Source organism: Halichoerus grypus, chromosome X (assembly GCF_964656455.1).
Source record: "Halichoerus grypus chromosome X, mHalGry1.hap1.1, whole genome shotgun sequence".
Lineage (NCBI taxonomy): Eukaryota > Metazoa > Chordata > Mammalia > Carnivora > Phocidae > Halichoerus > Halichoerus grypus.
Window position 1 is genome coordinate 52796799 of NC_135727.1, and position 21281 is coordinate 52818079.

At 36.5% G+C, this 21281-nt stretch overlaps 1 pseudogene; it reads right to left on the bottom strand.

Annotated features, from left to right (window-relative positions):
• Nucleotides 1-20288: 20288 nt before the first annotated feature.
• LOC118526190 (U2 spliceosomal RNA) lies at nucleotides 20289-20411 on the bottom strand (annotated as a pseudogene).
• Between the last annotated feature and the right edge of the window lie 870 nt (nucleotides 20412-21281).

Here is a 21281-nt window from a genome sequence, read left to right on the forward strand (position 1 = left end):
GAGTTTTTATGTTTCAGGTTTTATGGGCTTTTTGTTTTTAGGAGAACTTCATTAAATGGATTGTAACCATATTTTTTCAAATCACAGATCACATAATAATTCTATAAAGTCATTTTTTTCTTTATACAGCTGCAAAGTATTACACAGAGTAGTGTACTATTATTGCTATTATTTATTTTTGGTCATTGAATAATCTTAGTTATAGAGATCTCACTTTGTTAGTCCACTATACAACACTAAATGAGAAAGATAGGAGGATGCAATGCATTATACTTTTATTTACATGACCTAATGATTTCCTTAAAATAAGTATTGGCTTAGAATTAGTCCCAGGAAAAAAAAAAAAAAAACAAAAACAACAACAAAAAACCCAACTACTCCCAGCAATAGAGCGACAACCCAGTTTATTACTTCTAGACTTTTTTTAATAATGATACTAACTTAATTTTATTAGTAGAGGAGAATACCCTGAAAGTTGTCCCAGTACTTAGTGACATTCAAAATGGAACTAATCAGTGGCAGCTATGTCTGTCAATCTTTAGAGGCAACAATTTAATGAAAATAAGTCCCCTCCCCCTGAAATTTCATATTCCATGTCAGTAGTATTCTTTATTTGACAAAATATTTTTTAACTGAGTTAGACAGATAGTTGTCTCTCTTTGAAAGACTAAGTAAAAATCCAAAAAAAAAAAAATTACCAAAACAGAATACTTCTATTAGAAATAGGAATTTTGGGATTTCCTATGTTTGACATATTATCTGGAGGCTCAAAATAACCTTTTTAAAGAAAAATAAGATTATAGATTTGGAAAACATGGTGGAGGAGTAGGGGACCCTATTCCAACTGGTCCCTGGAATTGAGCTGGATATCTACCAGACCACTCTGAGCAACCACGAAATCAGCCTGAGATGTAAGAAGATAGATCTGGATCTCTACAAACAGAAGATCACAGGTGGTTGGTTTTGAGGAACGAAGTGGGGAGTCATGATTCCACGGGCAGACATCAGAGGATAAATGGCAGCGGGAGGGAGCTTGGCCTTGGCGATCCTACACTGCCAGTGAGCGATAGGCTCCCACGCTGGGAACCGGGTACAGACTCACAGACCGGTAGCGGCAGGGAAAGGACTTCAGACGGAAACCAGAGCGGATGGGTCACACATGCGAACTGGGAGCGGCTGGTGGTTTTAGAAGCACAAAGGGCAGAGACGTGCCCCGACCTGGAGGCAGGACTGGGAGCACTGTGGAGGGGCGCGCAATGCAGGACTGCAGTTTATAGCAGCACCGACAGAAATGGAGAGACTGTGGCCTGGAGAGCTCACTGAAGAACAGACTGCGATCTCTAAGCTCTGAGGCAGAGGGTTGGAAACGGTCTCTTCTGCTCTGACTCTCGGAAGAGACACAGAAAGCCACCAGGGAAAGCTGCCAGAGAACAAAAGCCCCCCAAAACCGTTTCCCACTGAGCCCATCCCCCACCACAGGGGGGCAGGGCAACTCTGCCCAAACAGGGTTGCTTGAGTAACAGTGTGGCAGGCCCCTCCCCAGAAGACAGGCAGGGAAAACAAGAGGCCAGCAACCATAAGGTCCTTAGAAAACAGGTGCATCTTGCTTGGGTTGTGGTCAATAATTTGGACTCCATACATTCCCTCCAACAGAATGACTAGGAGGAGGAACCCCCCAAATAGGAAAGACTCAGAGATTATGACTTTTTTTTTTTTTTTCAGAGATTATGACTTATGCCACAGATTTACAAATGGATACAGATAAAACCAAGATGTCAGAGATGGAATTCAGGCTAGCAATTGTGAAGACAATAGCTAGAATGGAGAAATCAATTAATGGCAACATAGAATCTTGAAGGGCAGAAATGAAAGCTGAATTGGCAGAATTTAAAAATGCTATCAGTGAGATCCAGTCTAATCCAGATAATCTAACAGGTAATGTAAGCGAGGCAGAGGAACAAATTAGTGACTTAGAAGACCAATTAATAGACAAAAAGCGAAAAGAGGAGGCCAGGGAAAAACAACTCAGAATCCATGAAAATAGAAGCAGAGAAATAAGTGACACCATGAAGTGTTCCAATGTCAGAATTATTGGAATCCTGGAGGGGATGGAGAGAGAGAGGGGACTTGAAGATTTATCTGAGAAAATTGTAGATGAGAACTTCCCTAATCTGGGCAATGAAACAAACATTCATGTCCTAGAGGCAGAGAGGACCTCTACCAAGATCAAGGAAAACAGGCCAACATGCCGGCATGTAACAGTAAAACTTGCAAATCTTTGAACCAAGTAAACCATCTTAAGGGCAGTTAGGAGGAAGAGATTCCTTACCTACAGAGGGAGGAACATCTGAATAACGTCAGATCTATCCACAGAGACCTGGCAAGCCAGAAAGGCCTGGCAAGACATATTCAGGGTATTAAATGAGAAGAACATGCAACAAAGAATATTTTATCTGGCAAGGCTGTCACTTAGAATGGATGGAGAGATGCAGAGCTTCCACGACCGGCAGAAACTGAAAGAATATGTGACCACTAAGCTGGCCTGCAAGAAATATTAAAGGGGGTTCTATAAAAGGAGAAAGACCCCAAGAGTGATATAGAAAAGAAATTTACAGGGGTAGTCTATAAAAACAAGGTCTTCACAGGCAACATGATGACAATTAATTCATATCTTTCAATAATCACTCTCAATGTGAACAGCCTAAATGCTCCCATAAAATGGCACAGGGTTGCAGATTGGATAAAAAGACAGGACCCATCCATACGCTGTCTACAAGAGACTCATTTTGAATCTAAAGATACATCCAGACTGAAAATGAGGGGATGGAGATCCATCTTCCATGCCAGCGGACCTCAAAAGAAAGCTGGGGTAGCAATTCTTATATCAGACAAATTAGATTTTAAACTGAAGTCTGTAGTTAGAGACACAGTAGGACACTATATCATTCTTAAAGGGTCTATCCAACAAGAAGATCTAACAATTATAAATATCTATGCCCCCAACATGGGAGCAGCCATCTACATAAGCCAAATGTTATCCAAAATAAGGAGTCATATTGATAACAATATGTTAATTGTAGGAGACCTCAATACTCCACTCTCAGCAATAGACAGATCATCTAAGCAGAAAATCAACAAAGAAACTAGAGTTTTGAATGACACACTGGATCAGATGGACCTCATAGATATATAGAGAACATTCCACCCTAAGACAACAGAATACACATTCTTCTGGAGTGCACATAGAACTTTCTCCAGAATAAACCACATACTAGGTCACAAATCAGGTCTCAACCAATACCAAAAGACTGAGATTATCCCCTGCATATTCTCAGACCACAATGCTTTAAAACTGGAACTCAATCACAAGAAAAGCTTTTGAAGAAATTCAAACACTTGGAAGGTAAAGACCACTCTGCTCAAGAATGTTTGGGTCATCCAGGAAATCAAAGAAGAACTTAAACAATTCATGGAAACCAATGAGAACAAAAACACATCGGTCCAAAACCTATGGGATACTGCAAAGGCGGTCCTGAGGGGGAAATACATGGCCATCCAAGCCTCACTCAAAAAAAGAGAAAAATCCATAATTCATCAACTAACTCTACACCTTAAGGAACTAGAGAAAAATCAACAAAGGATGCCCAAGCCACACATTAGAAGAGAAATAATTAAGATTAGGGCAGAGATCAATGAATTAGAAACCAGAAACACAGTAGATCAGATCAATGAAACTAGAAGCTGGTTCTTTGAAAGAATTAATAAGATCAAAAAACCACTGGCCAGACTTATCCAAAAGAAAAGAGAAAGGACCCAAATTAATAAAATTATGAATGAAAGGGGAGAGATCACGACTAACACCAAGGAAATAGAAACAATTATTAGAAATTATTATCAACAACTCTATGCCAATAAACTGAGCAATCTGGATGAAATGGAGGCCTTCCTGGAAAACAGTAAGCTGCCAAGACTGAAACAGGAAGAAATTGACAACCTGAATAGGCCAATAACCAGTAACGAGATTGAAGCAGTGATCCCAAACCTCCCAAAAAACAAGAGTCCAGGGCCTGATGGATTCCCTGGGGAATTCTACCGAACATTCAAAGAAGAAATTATACCTATTCTCCTGAAGCTGTTTCAAAAAATAGAAACAGAAGGGAAGCTTCCAAACTCATTCTATGAGGCCAGCATTACCTTGATCCCCAAACCAGGCAAAGACCCCATCAAAAAGGAGAATTTCAGACCGATATCCCTGATGAATATGGATTCCAAAATCCTCAACAAAATCCTAGCTAATAGGATCCAACAATACCTTGAAAGGATCATCCACCATGACCAAGTGGGATTTATCCCCAGGATGCAAGGGTGGTTCAACATCTGCAAATCAATCAGTGTAATAGAACACATTAATAAGAGGAGAGAGAAGAACCATATGGTCCTCTCAATTGATGCAGAAAAAGCATTTGACAAAATACAGCATCCTTTCCTGATTAAAACTCTTCAGAGTATAGGGATAGAGGGAACATTCCTCAAGTTCATAAAATCCATCTATGAAAAACCCACAACAGATATCATCCTCAATGGGGAAAAGCTGAGAGCCTTTCCTTTAAGATCAAGAGCACAAGGATGCCCACTCTCACCACTATTGTTCAACATAGTACTAGAAGTCCTAGCAACAGCAATCAGACAACAAAAAGAAATAAAAGGTATTCAAATTGGCAAAGAAGTCAAACTCTCTCTTTTCGTAGGTGACATGATACTTTATGTGGAAAACCCAAAAGACTCCACCCTCAAATTACTAGAACTCATCCAGCAATTCAGTAATGTGGCAGGATACAAAATCAATGCACAGAAATCAGTTGCTTTCTTATACACTAACAACGCAGAAAGAGAAATTAGAGAAATTAGAGAAATGATTCTATTTACAATAGAACCAAAAACTATAAGATACCTTGGAATAAACTTAACCAAAGACATAAAGTATCTATACTCTAGGAACTACAGAACACTCGTGAAAGAAATTGAAGAAGACACAAAACGATGGAAAAACATTCCATGCTCATGGATCCAAAGAATAAACATTGTTAAATTGTCTATGCTACCTAGAACAATCTATACCTTCAATGCCATCCCTATCAAAATTCCAATGACATTTTTCAAAGTGCTGGAACAAAGAATCCTAAAATTTGTATGGAATCAGAAAAGACCCCGAAACGCCAAGGAAATGTTGAAAAAGAAAACCAAAGCTGGGGGCATCACGTTGCCCAATTTCAAGCTATATTACAAAGCTGTGATCACCAAGACAGCATGGTACTGGCACCAAAACAGACATATTGACCAATGGAACGGGATAGAGAACCCAGATGTGGACCCTCAACTCTATGGTCAAATAATCTTCAGCAAAGCAGGAAAAAATATGCAATGGAAAAAAGACAGTCTCTTCAATAAATGGTGCTGGGAAAATTGGACAGCCACATGGAGAATGAAACTCAACCATTCTGTAACACCATACACAAGGATAAACTCAAAATGGATGAAAGACCTCAATGTGAGACAGGAATCCATCAAAATCCTAGAGGAGAAGATAGGCAGTAACACCTTTGACTTCGGCCACAGCAACTTCTTTCAAGATACATCTCCAAAAGCTAGCGAAACAAAAGCAAAAATGAACTTTTGGGACTTCATCAGGATAAAAAGCTTCGGCACAGCAAAGGAAACAGTCAACAAAACAAAGAGGCAACCCACAGAATGGAAGAAGATATTTGCAAATGACACTACAGATAAAGGGCTGGTATCCAAGATGTATAAAGAACTTCTTAAACTCAACACCCAAAAAACAAATAATCAAGTCAAAAGATGGGCAGAAGACATGAAAAGACACTTCTCTGAAGAAGACATACAAATGGCTAACAGACACATGAAAAAATGTTCATTATCATTAGCCATCAGGGAAATTCAAATCAAAACCATATTGATCCCTACATTTGTATCTTTGGGCTAAATACCCAGTAGTGCAACTGCTGGATCATATGGATCCAAAGGGGCACGTGTACCCCGATGTTTATAGCAGCAATGTCCATAATAGCCAAACTGTGGGAAGAGCCAAGATGTCCATCGACAGGTGAATAGATAAAGAAGATGTGGTATATATATACAATGGAATATTATGAAGCCATCAAAAGGAATGAAATCTTGCCATTTGCAACAATGTGGATGGAACTGGAGGGTATTATGCTGAGTGAATTAAGTCAATCAGAGAAAGACATGTATCATATGACCTCACTGATATGAGGAATTCTTAATCTCAGGAAACAAACTGAGGGTTGCTGGAGTGGTGGGGGCTGGGAGGGATGGGGTGGCTGGGTTATAGACATTAGGGAGGTATGTGCTTTGGTGAGTGCTGTGAATTGGGTAAGACTGTTGAATCACAGACCTGTACCTCTGAAACAAATAATATATTATACGTTAAAAAAAAAAGAAGAAGAAGATAGCAGGAGGGGAAGAATGAAGGGGGGTAAATAGGAGGCAGAGACGAACCATGAGAGACGATGGACTCTGAAAAACAAACTGAGGGTTATAGAGGCGAGGGGGCTGTGGGGATGGGTTAGCCTGGTGATGGGTATTAAAGAGGGCATGTTCTGCATGGAGCACTGGGTGTTATACACTAACAATGAATCATGAAACACTATATCAAAAACTAATGATGTAATGTATGGTGATTAACATAACATAATAATAAAAAAGGAAAAAAAAACACATTGAGGTACCACCTTACACCAGTTAGAATGGCAAAAGTGGACAGGGAAGGAAACAATAAATGTTGGAGAGGTTGTGGAGAAAGGGGAACCCTCTTACACTGTTGGTGGGAATGCAAGTTGGTACAGCCACTTTGGAAAACAGTGTGGAGGTGCCTCAGAAAATTAAAAATAGAGTTCCCTATGACCCAGCAATTGTACTTCTGAGTATTTACCCCAAAGACACAGATGTAGTGAAAAGAAGGACAATATGCACCTCAATGTTCATAGCAGCAATGTCCGCAATAGCCAAACTGTGGAAAGACCCTAGATGCCCTTCAACAGATGAATGGATAAAGAAGATGTGGTCCATATATACAATGGAATATTATTCAGCCATCAGAAAGGATGAATACGCAACTTTTTCTTCAACATGGATGGGACTGGAGGAGATTATGCTAAGTGAAATAAGTCAAGCAGAGAAAGTCAATTATCATATGGTTTCACTTATTTGTGGAACATAAGGAATAGCATGGAGGACATTAGGAGAAGGAAGGGAAAAATGAAAGGGGTGAAATCGGAGGGAAAGATGAACCATGAGAGACTATGGACTGAAAAACAAACAGGGTTTTAGAAGGGAGGGGGGTGGTGGGATGGGTTAGTCTGGTGATGGTTATTACGGAGGGCACATACTGCATGGAGCACTGGGTGTTATGCGAAAACAATGGATCATGGATCACCACATCAAAAACTAATGATGTATTGTATGGTGACTAACATAACATAAAAAAAAAAATTAAAAATAAAAATTAAAAAAATAAAGAAAAATAAGATTATAAGCCCAAATTTATAAAATGTAAACTCATGCCTTATTAAATGTGAACCTCAAAGTACTATATGCATAATAATAATACAAATTAAAAGGTACTGTAACAGATAGAAATCAAAGTGTTATTGGTTCAATTGTGCACACTCCCAAAGGAATACTAAGGCATAACCCCCAGTACCTGTATTGTGACCTTATTTGGAAATTGAAACTTTGCAGATATAATCAGGATGAAATGAGGTCATATTGTATTGAGTATGAATTCAGTGACTAGTGTCTTCATAAGCAGACAGAGATTTGAGGAACAACATATACACAGGAAAGAGGGCCATGTGCTTTGTCAATATGTGCAACCAATTTTACCGGATTGTGTTTTAAAAAGGAGGTGGTTTATTTAATATTATATATGTCCATATAATACATATATACATATATATATTCAGTGGGGAGGCTCTTTGCCCAATAACATCTACTTTACACTTACTAAGAACTTGGAAAAACTTAAATTCATAGTCATCTACCAAACATTTTTTACTCCTAGGGTTACAAAATTACTTTGAAAATGGAAAGATGATCAAATTGGCCAGAAAAACTCGAGTCACAAAATGGTGTGCTATCTCTCATCTCTCTCTCTCTATCTATCTATCCATCTATCATCTATCTGATTTTGGAATTTTTTCAATTTAGACTGCCCTGTAGTTGGGATAAGGCCCTAAATGGTGTTTCCTGCTCCACTTTTAGTGACTTCATGTAACCACTCTCCATATTTACTGTTTTTGAATTTCCATCTGTAGATATAGGGGTATCATAGTGAGTCTGTGAACAAATATTTATTGAGTGCCTATTATGGTACAGATACTTTCTAGATGTTAAGTATCCAAGATGGACTGGATCCCTGTCCTCAAGGAACTTACATTCCAAAGGGGCAGACAGACAATAAAATGAAAATAAATAAGATTTCTAGTACTCATAAATAATAATAAAAAGAAAAGCTATCTTACTCTAAAGGAGGGTAACCAGGTGATTAATTTTGCCAGGGTGGTTGGGAAAAACCTTTCGGGGGAAGTGTTGAGACTTGAATGATGAGAAAGAGAAGTACACAGATTCCAAAAATCACTGAAACAGAAATAGGTTTACTGTGCAAGAAGAACCAGACTGAACAAAGCAAAATTAAGGAAGGAAAGGGTGGAAACACCTGACAATAGAGAAATAGGAAGAAGCAACAAAATATAGACCCTGTAATCCATAATCAAGAGTCAATTTTAAGTTTTATGAAGAAACACTGGAAAGTTATAAATTGTGAAGCACTATTATCAGGTTAATATTTTCAAAAGCTTTATATTACCCTAGGTTATGTAAAGAGGGCAGATTGTAGAGGGAAAATTAGTAGAAACAGGGAGACAGATTAGGGCTATATTGCAGTAGTCCACATGAGAATAGTGACTTGGACTAGAGTTTTCAAATCCAGTGGAAACAGATCTGAAAAATTTTAACAGTAGAAATATTTTTGGAGATATAACAGGATTTACTGATGGCTGAGACCTGAAATTTGAAGGAAAGAAGAATCAAGGATGAATCCTATATTTTGTTTTTAATCTCAACATCTGGGTGTTTACTCAAAAGGGGAAGGGTTGGTAGAGAACAGATTTAAAAGTGAAACTCTGTAGTTTTATTTGGGCTCTATCATGGTTGAGAAGTCTATTAGACTTTCAAGTGGCAATATGGAGTAGGGAGTTGTATATATTATATGATTTCTGAAGTTCAAAAGAATAGTCTAGGATGGAGCTGTAGGTTTGAGAGGCATGAGTGTATAGATTTGAACTCATGGTACTAGATAAGCTTAGGGAGAGAGTGTACAGAGGAAAGAAGTGTGAGGAAAAGATCCTAGGCATTCCAACTTCTAAAAGTCTTATCTAAGAGGATGAGCCAGAAAAAGAGACTGAGAAAAAGTATCTAATGAGATAAAAAATTAGATGATACTTCAATGAGAATGTTGTCATCCATGCCAAGTGCTACTGATGGGTTAATAAAGTTAGATCAGAGATCTCACCATTGACTTGGACAAAATATGTCTTTGGTGTCTTTGGTGAGAGCTTTTTCAAGACAAAGAAGTTGAGTTAGGGAGTATAGGTAAGTATTTGGAAGAGTATTTTGATACCATGTTTTGAAAAATAAATGAAGATCCAGAAGTTGAGTTAGGGAGTAGAGACAAGTATTTAGAGAATTATTACCATTGAATGAGAATAGTGAAATGGAGAGTTTTTTTGTTTGTTTGTTACACTTTTAAGATGGGTGATGATAAGGCATATTTGAATGATAATGGGGTTTGGTTCACAGGCAGAGAGGAAGAAACCAATTACTATAGGAAGGACATAATTGCAGAAGTAAAGTCTTTGTGAAGATGAGGAGGGATGGGATTCAAGGCAAAAGAGAGCACGCTCCTAGGGGACACTTTTGTAATAGCAGCAAGGCGGTAGAGTATGGGGTTTAGAGTGAGTGTCTGGAGACAGACTTCCTGGGTATAGATCCTGTGTTTGCCAATTGCTTTTGTTTTTGTTGTTGTTTTGCTTTTTTTTGTAACCTTGAACAAATGCTTTCATTTTCTTATCTCTAAAATGGGAATGATATGTGGTATCTAAAAAAAAAAAAAAAAAGCTCATTTAAATAGAGATCACATTGGTGGTTGCCAAGAGGAGAGTGGGGGAAATGGGTGAAGGTGGTCAAAAGGTACAAACTTCTAGTTATAAGATAAATAACTCCTGAGGATGTAAGGTAAAACATGGTAACTATAGTTAATACTGTTATGTATATTTGAAAGTTGCTAATAGAGTAGACTTCAAAAAAGGAAAAAAAAATCTTTGTAACTACATAAGGTGCTGTTCACTAAACTTATTGTGGTCATCATTTCACAATATATTCATATATCAAATCATTATGTTGTACACATCAAAATTACACAATGTTATACGTCAATTACATCTCAAAACTGAAATAAAATAGAATGTGGATGAAATAATAGCACATAGCTCTTAGAGTTTTTGTGACTATTAAATAGGTCGAAAAAGGTAAAGTGTATAAAATAATGCTTTGCACATAGTAAGTCCTCAATAAATGCCAGCTATTGTTGCTATAGGTGTATTGGTAAAATTGATGGGAAGATGTGGCAGTTGTCATCATTATGTCTAAGAAGAATGCAATGGGATTATCAAAGGGATTGATGGGGGGAAAAGTTAAAAATTTGAGGAGAAAGAAGAAGGTATTAAATGGTATTTTTCTCCCAATTAAATACATTCTGATATCAGTGGAAAGAATCTAGTACTGGGAACCCTATATCAATGAATTGTTATGAGGATTAAATGAGATAATGTTTAAGAAATACTTAAAAAAAAAACACTATATGAATGGTATTATTATTTTGTTGACACAACTAGTGGTAAAGTGAAATGTTTCCTCAAACAATTTGGAGTAGAAAATGCTAAAAGACATTATGTAATTGGTTTGATTTTGCTCCTTGAATCATCAACTTACCTTTTAGTGATTTATAGACATTGACTATATTAGATGTCATTTCTTATTCATATAGATTATATTTTTTACTAAGTTTGGGATAAAACAAATAAAATCTGTAAGTTCAACATGAATCAAGGTAGTAAAGGATTACAATTTCAAAATATAGAATATGCCACTTAGCCTTTGTGGTTCTTTCATGCTTCAAATGTGATTGTTTAACAGACTAAGTCTATTTTAAAACAAGACTGAGGTACTCATGTTTGTAGCAAATAAATGGCATGTAAAAATCCTGGTAAAGTTTTCATTTTGACAACATGAAATTTTCCCATCCAGCTGGTCATTAGGCCTTTCCAACTGTCAGTGTCTCCTGCAATCTCTTTAATAAGTTACATGTAATTAGCTCTATACAGATCAGAGACATTGGGGGTGTAATCTTCCAATGCAAATATCAAAATCCCAAAAAGGTTAACTCAAAGAGACATATGTTCCCACCATCCTTCATGACAATCTTTAGCTCTGAAGGCTGTAGCAGTTGATTTATATAAGGTACTTTGCATCATAATATGGAACTATAGTAACCTATTGGAGTTCTGGAAAACATATCCAGGAGAATGACATAAATAGCAATATGTCATTAAGGTATACTATTTGTCTCCATATGTGTAGGTCAGTAATTCCTTCAAAAAATCTGCCAAATGATTAGAAAAAATGATTTTTAATGCTAGGGTGTATTTTTCAAGAGTTGGATATATGAGGAAGTCTAAATCAACACAACTTTATTTTAAAAATAATACATTGTGTGGTAAATCTAAAATTAATTTTAGTATATCATACTGAGTTACATACACATTTCCACACCTATAAACATAGTACTTGCAGATTCTCTAGGACAAAAATATGCCACTTTTTTTTTAAGATTTTATTTATTTGAGAGAGAGTATGGGAGAGAGAGCATGAGCAGAGGGGCGGGGTAGAAGGAGAGGGAGAAGCTGACTCCCCGCTGAACAGGGAGCCCAATGTGTGATTCCATCCCAGGACCCTGGAATCATGACCTGAGCTGAAGGCAGATGCTTAACTGACTGAGCCACCCAGGTGCCCCCAAAATATGTCACTTTTAAAGAGAAGGAAGATTATGATGCTCAAATAGAATTTGAAGCATTTTTTTTTATTTCTTCAGTTAAGGAATTCCATTTTTAAACTTTAAGATTTCAACACCTAATGTCTTTAATTCTCCTCTAACACAAATCTCTTCATCCTTAGGTAGTTCCACACCACCATAGAAAGTTTCTACTTTCATGATATATAATCTTTAGAGTGTCTAATAGATAGAACGATAGTCATCTTATCCCCAGAGTCAGTTTATGTAGAAGTTTTTGCAATACTTTTATGTGAACATGTCTAAAAAGAGGACTACTAGCACAACTGTGAAAAAGACAAGGTAGTATGCAGGATATGACTCTTCACAAGTGGATAAAAGAGAACCCTATCATATGTGCCATTTCTAAGAGTTACAGTTGTTTGCAACAAATTTATTTGAGGACTATCAATAATTAAATATATTAAGTGAAGAATAGAATCTACCAGGATTCAAATCTGCACACAGGAGACATGCTCTTTGGCAGAACAAGATAAAGATGCCAAGTGTGTGTCTCGGTTTATAACTTGGGCAGGACCATGATCCCAACTCACAAGAGGGTGGTGAGTTTACCATTTACTGAAGATTAGTGTTGGGTTTATTAAGCTTCTAATGATGAATTGGGTAATAATCAGAATCCATTGACAGTAAGAAGGAAACTGTGGGCTAGAATTTATGTGTGAATATCTTAAGTGAAAAATGTTCACTAATAAAATCTGAACTCAGTGTCCAATGAGATTTCTTTATTCCTTTTGAGTTTTTCATTGCCTAAACCCCAGAGAGTTGGTAAGAAATTCCTGACTAGAGTTTCTCATTCTCCATCAATTTATTTGTATCCCTTGATGATTATGCTCGTCATAAAATCATACTCATTTTCTGGCTGGGGATCATTAAATATTTGCTTACAAAATCATTTGTGTTTTTGTATAAATCACATATTCTAGTTTCCTGGTAAATAATGGATCAGACCAAGTAAGAACTGAAAGGACATTCTCACTCACCTATGATGCTCTACAGAAGCTTATTAGATACCCAAGTGTTTATGATTTTAGACAAGTCATGGCAGAGAAGGGCAGAGCAATTATATTAATGCCCCCATTTGATGTCTGAAAAATTGGACAGGTACAAAAGATAAGTGATTTTTCTGAGGTCATACAACTTGTTACATGCAAACAAGCATTAGGAAAAACATAGACCCTACTTTTTAGTATTTCCTATAAGTTTATTTTGCCTTTTAATATCTGATGGCAACATAAGTAGTTTATTTCTACCCCTGATTTCTCATGGTTCAGTATATTCTATGTAGAAAATGCATCTCCCTAGTATCAGTGACTTATAGAATATGATGAATGTCTTGTAACAAATAAACAATTATAAATTCCACAAATACTGCAACATGAAAATTTATTGATGAATGATTTAAAATCCTTTATGAAAATAAGTGATTTTTTTTGAATATTTCAGTGATCTGGTCATGACATAAGCCACCAAATTGATGATTCAGCTGATATGGCTGATAAACTAGGTGTCCCCTTGCTTCCCTAAGGATTCCTACTAAAAGGGCACACACTACACAATCACAATGTTGCTTTTTTATAGTTCCTTATACCTTGAGCAGGTGATAAGCATGTATAAATATTGAGAAGATTACAGACCTTCCAATCACACAGCACCTATAACCCTACAGAGGTCCAAGTAATTTCATTAACTTCACCTTTATGGAACACAAGTATATAACAGTTAAGCACATAGCTTTCAGAATTAAATGCACCTGGGTTTGAATCTAAGCACAGCAATTCATTAGCTATCTGACCTTGGTTATTTTACCTCTGTTTTTCTTCATTTCTTCATCTATAAGATGGGGAAAATACTGGTACTTTCCTCACAGCATTGAGGAGAGAAATAGCAAACTAATTTGTAAAGAGCTTAGCAAAATGCTAAGTGCATACTAAATAGTTAATATATAAGTGATAGCTCTTGTTGCTGCCACCAACACTGCAGCTGTTGTTGTTATTAGAGCACCATAAGAAATCCCAAAGAAGTAAATTGGGAAGAGGAAAGGAGAAACAAAGAATAAGGAGTAAGTGATACATTTCCTCTGTAGTATATGTAAGTAGAAGAGAGTGAGGGCTTACTAGCTAATTTCTTAAACTTTCCCACATAATTCTACAGAAATAAAGTGCCTTTTCTGGTTTGTCAATATCTATAACTCTTTTTAAAAATTTTACTTTAAATCCAGTATGGTTAACACAGTGTTTTGTTAGTTTTAGGTGCACAATATAGTGATTGAATAATTCTGTACATTACTCAGTGTTCATCAAGATAAGTGTTCTTAATCCCCTTCACCTGTTTTTTTCACCCATCTCCCAACCACCTCCCTTCTAATAACCATCAGTTCTCTAAAGTTAAGAGTATGTTTTTTAGTTTGTCTTTTTTTCCTTGTAATCCCCTTCATCTGTTTTTTTTTCACCCATCTCCCAACCACCTCCCTTCTAATAAGCATCAGTTCTCTAAAGTTAAGAGTGTGTTTTTTAGTTTGTCTCTTTTTTTTCCTTGTTTATTTGTTTTGGTTCTTAAATTCCACATAAATGAAATCATATGGCATCTTTCTTTCTTTCTTTTTTTTTTAGTTTCTTTTTAAATTCCAGTTAGTTAACATACAGTGTAATATTAATTTCTGGTGTAATTTAGTGATTCAACTCTTCCTTGCATCACCTGGTTCTCATCACAAGTGCACTCCTTAATCCCCATCACCTATTTAACCTATCCCCCCACCCGCCTCACCTCTGGTAACCATCAGTTTGTTCTCTGTAGTTTAGAGTCTGTTTCTTGGTTTGTGTCTCTCATTTTTGCCCCTATGATTATTTGTTTTGTTTCTTAAATTCCACATATGAGTGAAATCATATGGTATTTGTCTTTCTCTGACCACCTTATTTTGCTTAGCATTTTACTCTCCAGATTGATCCATATTGTTGCAAATGACAAAATTTCATTCTTGTTTATGGCTGAGTAATATTCCATTTTAAAATTTATATATATACACACATATATATGTATATATAATTATAAAGTATTAAAATATCCCATCATAATTTATATATACATTTATATATACATATATATAATCACATCTTTATCCATTCATCTATTGATGGACACATGGGTTGCTTCTATAATTTGGCTATTGTAAATAATGCTGCAATAAACATAAGGGTGCATATATCCTTTCAAATTACTCTTTTTATATTTCTTTGGGTAAATATCCAGTAGTGTGATTATTGTATAATATGGTAATTCTATTTTTAATTTTTTGAGGAAGCTCCATACTGTTTTCCACAATGGCTGCACCAGTTTGCATTCCCACCAAGGGTGCAAGAGCGTTACTTTTTCTCCCCATCTTCACCATCTCTTGTTGTTTATTGTGTTTTCATTTTTGCCATTCTCACAGGTGTGAGGTGAAATCTCATTGTAGTTTTGACTTGCATTTCCCTGATGGTTAGTGATTATAAGCATCTTTTCATGTATCTGTTGGCCATCAGTATGTTTTCTTTGGAGAAATGTCTGTTTATGTCCTCTGCCCATTTTTAAATTTCATTATTTGGGGATTTTTAGTGTTGACTTATATAAGTTATATATATATATAAAAGTTTTTATTTAAATTCCAGTTAACTTACAGTGTAATATTAGTTTCAGGTGTACAATATAGTGATTCTACACTTCCATACAACACCCTATGCTAATCATAAGTGCAGTAACCCTTTATCAAATATTTCAATTGCAAATATCTTCTCCCATTCAGTTGGTTGCATTTTAGTTCTTTTGTTTCTTTCACTGTGTAGAACATTTTTATTTTGATGTAGTCCCAATAGCTTATTTTTGTTTTTGTTTCTCTTGCCTCAGGAGACATATCTAGAAAAATACTGATACAATCAATGTCAGAGAAATTACTGTCTGTGCTCTCTTCTAGGATTTTTATGGTTTCAGGTCTCACCTTTTGGTCCTTAATCCATTTTGAGTTTATTTTTGTATATGGTGCAAGAAAGTAGTCCAATTTCATTCTTTTGCATGTAGCTGTCCAGTTTTCCCAACATTTGTTGAAGAGACTTTTTCACATTGCATATTCTTGACTCTTTTGTCAAAGATTAATTGACCATATAATTGCAGGTTTACATCTGGGCTCTCTAGTCTGTTCTATTGACCTATGTGCCAGGACCATATTGTTTTAATTACTACTGCTTTGTAGTAATTTGGGATCATGATACCTCCAGTTTTGTTTTTCATTTTCAAGGTTGCTTTGGCTATTCAGGGTCTTTTGTGGTCCCATGCAAATTTTAGGATTGTTTGTTCTAGTTCTGTGGAAAATGCTGTTGACATTTTGATAGGGATTACATTAAATCTCTAGATTGTTTTAGGTAGTGTGGACATTTTAATAATATTTGCTCTTCCAATCCATGAACATGGGGTATCTTTTCATTTGTTCATGTAATATTCAATTTCTTTCATCAGTGTTTTATAGTTTTCAGAGTACAGGTTTTTTACCTCCTTGGTTAAGTTTATTCCTAAGTATGTTTATTACTTTTGGTGCAATTGTAAATGGGATTGTTTTCTTAATTTCTATTTCTGCTACTTCATTATTAGTGTATATAAGTACAACAGATTTCTGTATACTTATTTTGTATCCTGTGACCTTACTGAATTCATTTATCAGTTCTAGAAATTTTTTGGTGGAGTGTTTATGTTTTTCTATATATAGTATCATGTCATCTGTAAATAATTAAATATTTACTTCTTCCTTACCAATTCAGATGACTTTTATTCTTTTTTCTTGTCTGATTGCTGTGGCTAGGACTTCCAGTACTATGTTGAATAAAAGTGGTGAGAGTGGACATCTTTTTTCTTATTCCTGACCTTAGGAGAAAACCTTTTGGTTTTTCACCATTGCATATGATGTTAGCTGTGGGTTTTTCATATACAGACTTTATTATGTTGAGGTATGTTCCCTCTACTTTGTTGAGGGTTTTTATCATTAATGGGTGTTGTACTTTGTCAATTGCTTTTTCCGCATCAATTGAAATGATCACATGGTTTATTATATAGTGTCCTGTCTCTTGTGACAGTCTTTGTTTTAAAGTCTATTTTGTTTGATATAAGTATTTCTACCCTAGCTTTCTTTTCACATCTATTTGCATGATAAATTCTTCTCTATCCCTTCACTTTCAATCTTAATGTGTCTTTAGATCTTAAATGAGTCTCTTGTAGGCAGCATATAAATTAGTCTTGCTTTTCATCCGTGCAGTCACCCTATCTCTTTTGTTGGAGCATTATTCTATTTACATTTACTTATTGCCATTTTGTTACTCATGTTATGGTTGTTTTTGTAGTTCTTCATTCACGTATTCTCTTGCTCTCTTCTCTCATAGTTGGCTTTCTTTAGTGATAGACTTTGATTCCTTTTTTTATTTTTTGCCTACCTATTACTGGTTTTTGATTTGTGGTTATCATTCAGTTTTTTACACAATATCTTCTGTATATAGCATTTTATATTAAGTTGACATTTGCTTATGTGTGAGCCCTTTCTTACTGCTCCCCCCCCATGTTTTAGGTATATGGTATCATGCTTTACATCCTTTTATTTTGTGAGTCCTTGACTGATTTTTAGAGATATATTCATTTTTACTGCTGTTGTGCTTCCTACTTTACTTACTGCTACTTATGGTCTTTACTTTGAAAGAGTCCCTTTAATATTTATTTTAGGGCTGGTTTAGTGGTCATGAATTCCTTTTACTTTTGTCTGGAAAACTCTATCTCACCTTCTATTATGAATGATAGCCTTGTTGGATAGAGTATTCTTGGTTGCATATTTTTTTTCCCTCTCAACACTTTGAATATATCATGCCACTCCCTTCTGGCCTGCAATGTTACTGCTGAAAAATCAGCTGATAGCCTTATGGGATTTCCCCTGTATGTAACTGTTTTCTTTATCTTGCTGCTTTTAAAATTCTTTATCACTACATTTGTCATTTTAATTACTATGTCTCTTGGTGTGGACTTCCTTGGATTGATTTTGTGGGGGGTTTCTCTGTTTCTCCTGGATCTGGATTTGTTTCCTTTCCAGATTTGAAAAGTTTTCAGCTATTATTTCTTCAAGTAAATTTTCTGCCCCATCTTCTTCTGGGATCCTTGTGATGTGAATGTTATTATGCTTGATGGTGTTGTTGAGTTCTCTATGTCTATTTTCATTTTGTATTATTTTTTTTCTTTCACCATTCAGCTTGATTGCTTTCCATTACTCTATCCTCCAGGTTGCTGATCCATTCTCCTTCTTCTAGTCTACTAGTCATTCCATCTAGTGTATTTTTAATTTCATTTATTGAGTTCTCCATCTCTGATTTTTTAATGTTTTCTCTCATGTTGAAGGGTCTTACTGAGGTCCTCCACTCTTTTCTCACATCCCATGAGTATCTTTATGACCATTATTTTAAATTTTCCATCAGGCATATTATTTATGTCCATTTTGCTTATGTCTCTTGCTGTGATTTTGTCCTGTTTTTTCATTTGGGACATATTCCTCTGTCTCCTCATTTTGTCTAATTTTCTTTGTTTCTATGCATTAAGAATATCTCCTTGTCTTGAAAGTCATGGCCTTATGAAGAAGAGGTTGTATAGTGCCCTGTAGTGCAGTGTCCCCTGTTCCCCAGAATCTGACACATCAGGGGTGTCTCCTGTGTATGTTGTGTGCACCCTACTATTGTTGCTGAACTATTTTTGCCTCAGCCCAGTCATCTGCAATACATCTCTTTGCCTTTTGTGAGTAGTGTTTGGTCCCTGTGCTGTTAGTGTGCCAGTCTGGGGCTGCCTTGAGTTTGAGTCAGACCAGGCATTTGCCAGACATGCAGTAGCAAAGGGCTTCAGTTTGCTTTCCCTGAGTTGTTTCCTGTGAAGCTTTGTTAGTGGCTGGGACCTACAATCAGACCAGCTCTCTGCCCCAGCCCACTGGTAAGCCACAGTGTGATTGTTGTGTGTGGTTATATTTCCCTCTTTCTGGTGTAGGAGTCACTTTAGATTGGTGCCTGTCCTGCCTGGGCTGCTTACACACTTCCAGGCTTGTGGCACTGCTTTGGATGGGTTCTGGCCAAGAGCATATTGGAGGAGGTGGATCTGCAGAAATGCACAAGGGAGAGTCACAAGGCATTAGCAAGGTTTGCACAGATCCTCTGTGAGAGGGGACCTGGAGTGGAGGGCTGGCTGGAGGGGGCATGTCTGCAAGGGAACATGTGGATGGAACATACTGTTAGCAAGTTAGGTAGTGAGTGTCAGCACAGCCCTGGTTCTTGCAGGTGGCCATGTTTTTATGCTGGTGAATAGGGGAGAGAAATGGTGCTTGCTGGCTCTTTTGTTCCTGGAGACTCCCAAGGATCCCTGCCCCTTTAGCAAGAGTTCTGAGATTAGTAAACAAATCTCTCTCCCATATACCCAAGGCATTTTTCAAACTGCTGGTAGGCTACATCTCCTTTGGGCTGTTTATTGTGCTGTGTCTTTAAGGGTAAGGACTCAGTTTCCTCTCACCCTCCTGGCAGTCCCAGAGGTAAGCCTGCTGATGTTTAAAGTTCCAGATTTTAAGTCTCACTGATTATAGGAACTCATGAAATTTGGCCCCTCTGGTTTTCAAAGTCAAATTTATGGAGATTCATCTTTCCCCTGTGGGCTCCCCAGTGTGATAATCCATTCTCTCCCCTCTCAGTGCCTACAGTGTCTCTCCCTTCCATGGACAGTCCCACAGGTCCATTTAGCTCCTGACCATGTCTCAACCCTTCTTATCGTCTCCAATGCAGCCTCTTCTCTATATTTAGTTGTGGAGAGTTTGTTCTGTCAGTCTTTGGGTCATTTTCTGGGTTATTTCCACTGATATGAATGTTATCTAGTTAGTGAGCTTAGGGTCCTCCTACTCCATATTCCCTGGATGTCAACATCTCTAACTATTTCTGAACAACCAGGATTATAAAACAAAAAATAAATCATGATTCTGCAAGCATTTTTGTTTTCCTTGTAAAGTATATGCCATATGCTTAAGAAAAAAAAAATCAATAGGTGATGATTTACATATTCCTAAATCATCACAACTGATTTTGGATAGAGGATGTATCAGATATTAAATTGATAAGAATAGATACTATACTTGATCTTAGCCAAAAAGCTGAAAAGAAATCACAACTGATTTTGGAAAAGACTTTTGATATTAAAAAGCTTTTTATTGTTGTTATAATCATACACTCTGTGCTGTGGAAAAATAGGTTCTAATAGTTCTTAAATGTATTTAAAATCAAATATTTAGTTTGAAACTCTGAATTTGTAGATTTTTAGGGGGACACAGTACAAGGGGGTATTTTGGACATTGTAGAATGATCATTCGCATTTGTAAGAAAGAATTCCAGTAGGCACAGAATGTCTGAGAGCAAGATGATTACACAACAGACACTGCTTTCCTGTCTCTTTGTTCTTCTGAACACCCACAGAATACTCAGAAACATCCATCTATCTAGAAAGATATTTTACTAACATTGGCACAGAATGTCACAACAAAGTAATTGTAGATGGGCAAGACTGGCATAAACATGTAAAATAGCATGAATACTGGTGTTTGAACCAAACAACTGATATGCAAAATCATAGAGGAAGCTGAGGAACAGGACAAAATACATATAATTACTACACTTTGTCATGGACAGTATAATAACTTGGAAAAGGAACTTTTGACTGCAGAAATATTCTGTATGGTATGGAGAGACACTTTTATTTATTATTTGCCAGAACTTCAAATGCCATTTAGTGGCTAGAAAAATAAGTTGAGTCTATGTACTTTCTGGGCAATCAGGCAGGTTCTTTCTGGCACACAATGAGGAAATAAGCTTTACCAAGGCTCTGTTCCAAGGTCCTGCCAAGAAACAGGTCTGGTGTAGGATTACTTCCCTTAGTCAAGCAGCCCATTTTCTTCTGAGTGTTACTAAACATGTTAGGTATTAGGATGTGGAATTTCAAAATAGCAAAAGAAAGTCACAGGCAGAAATGCAGATGGTTC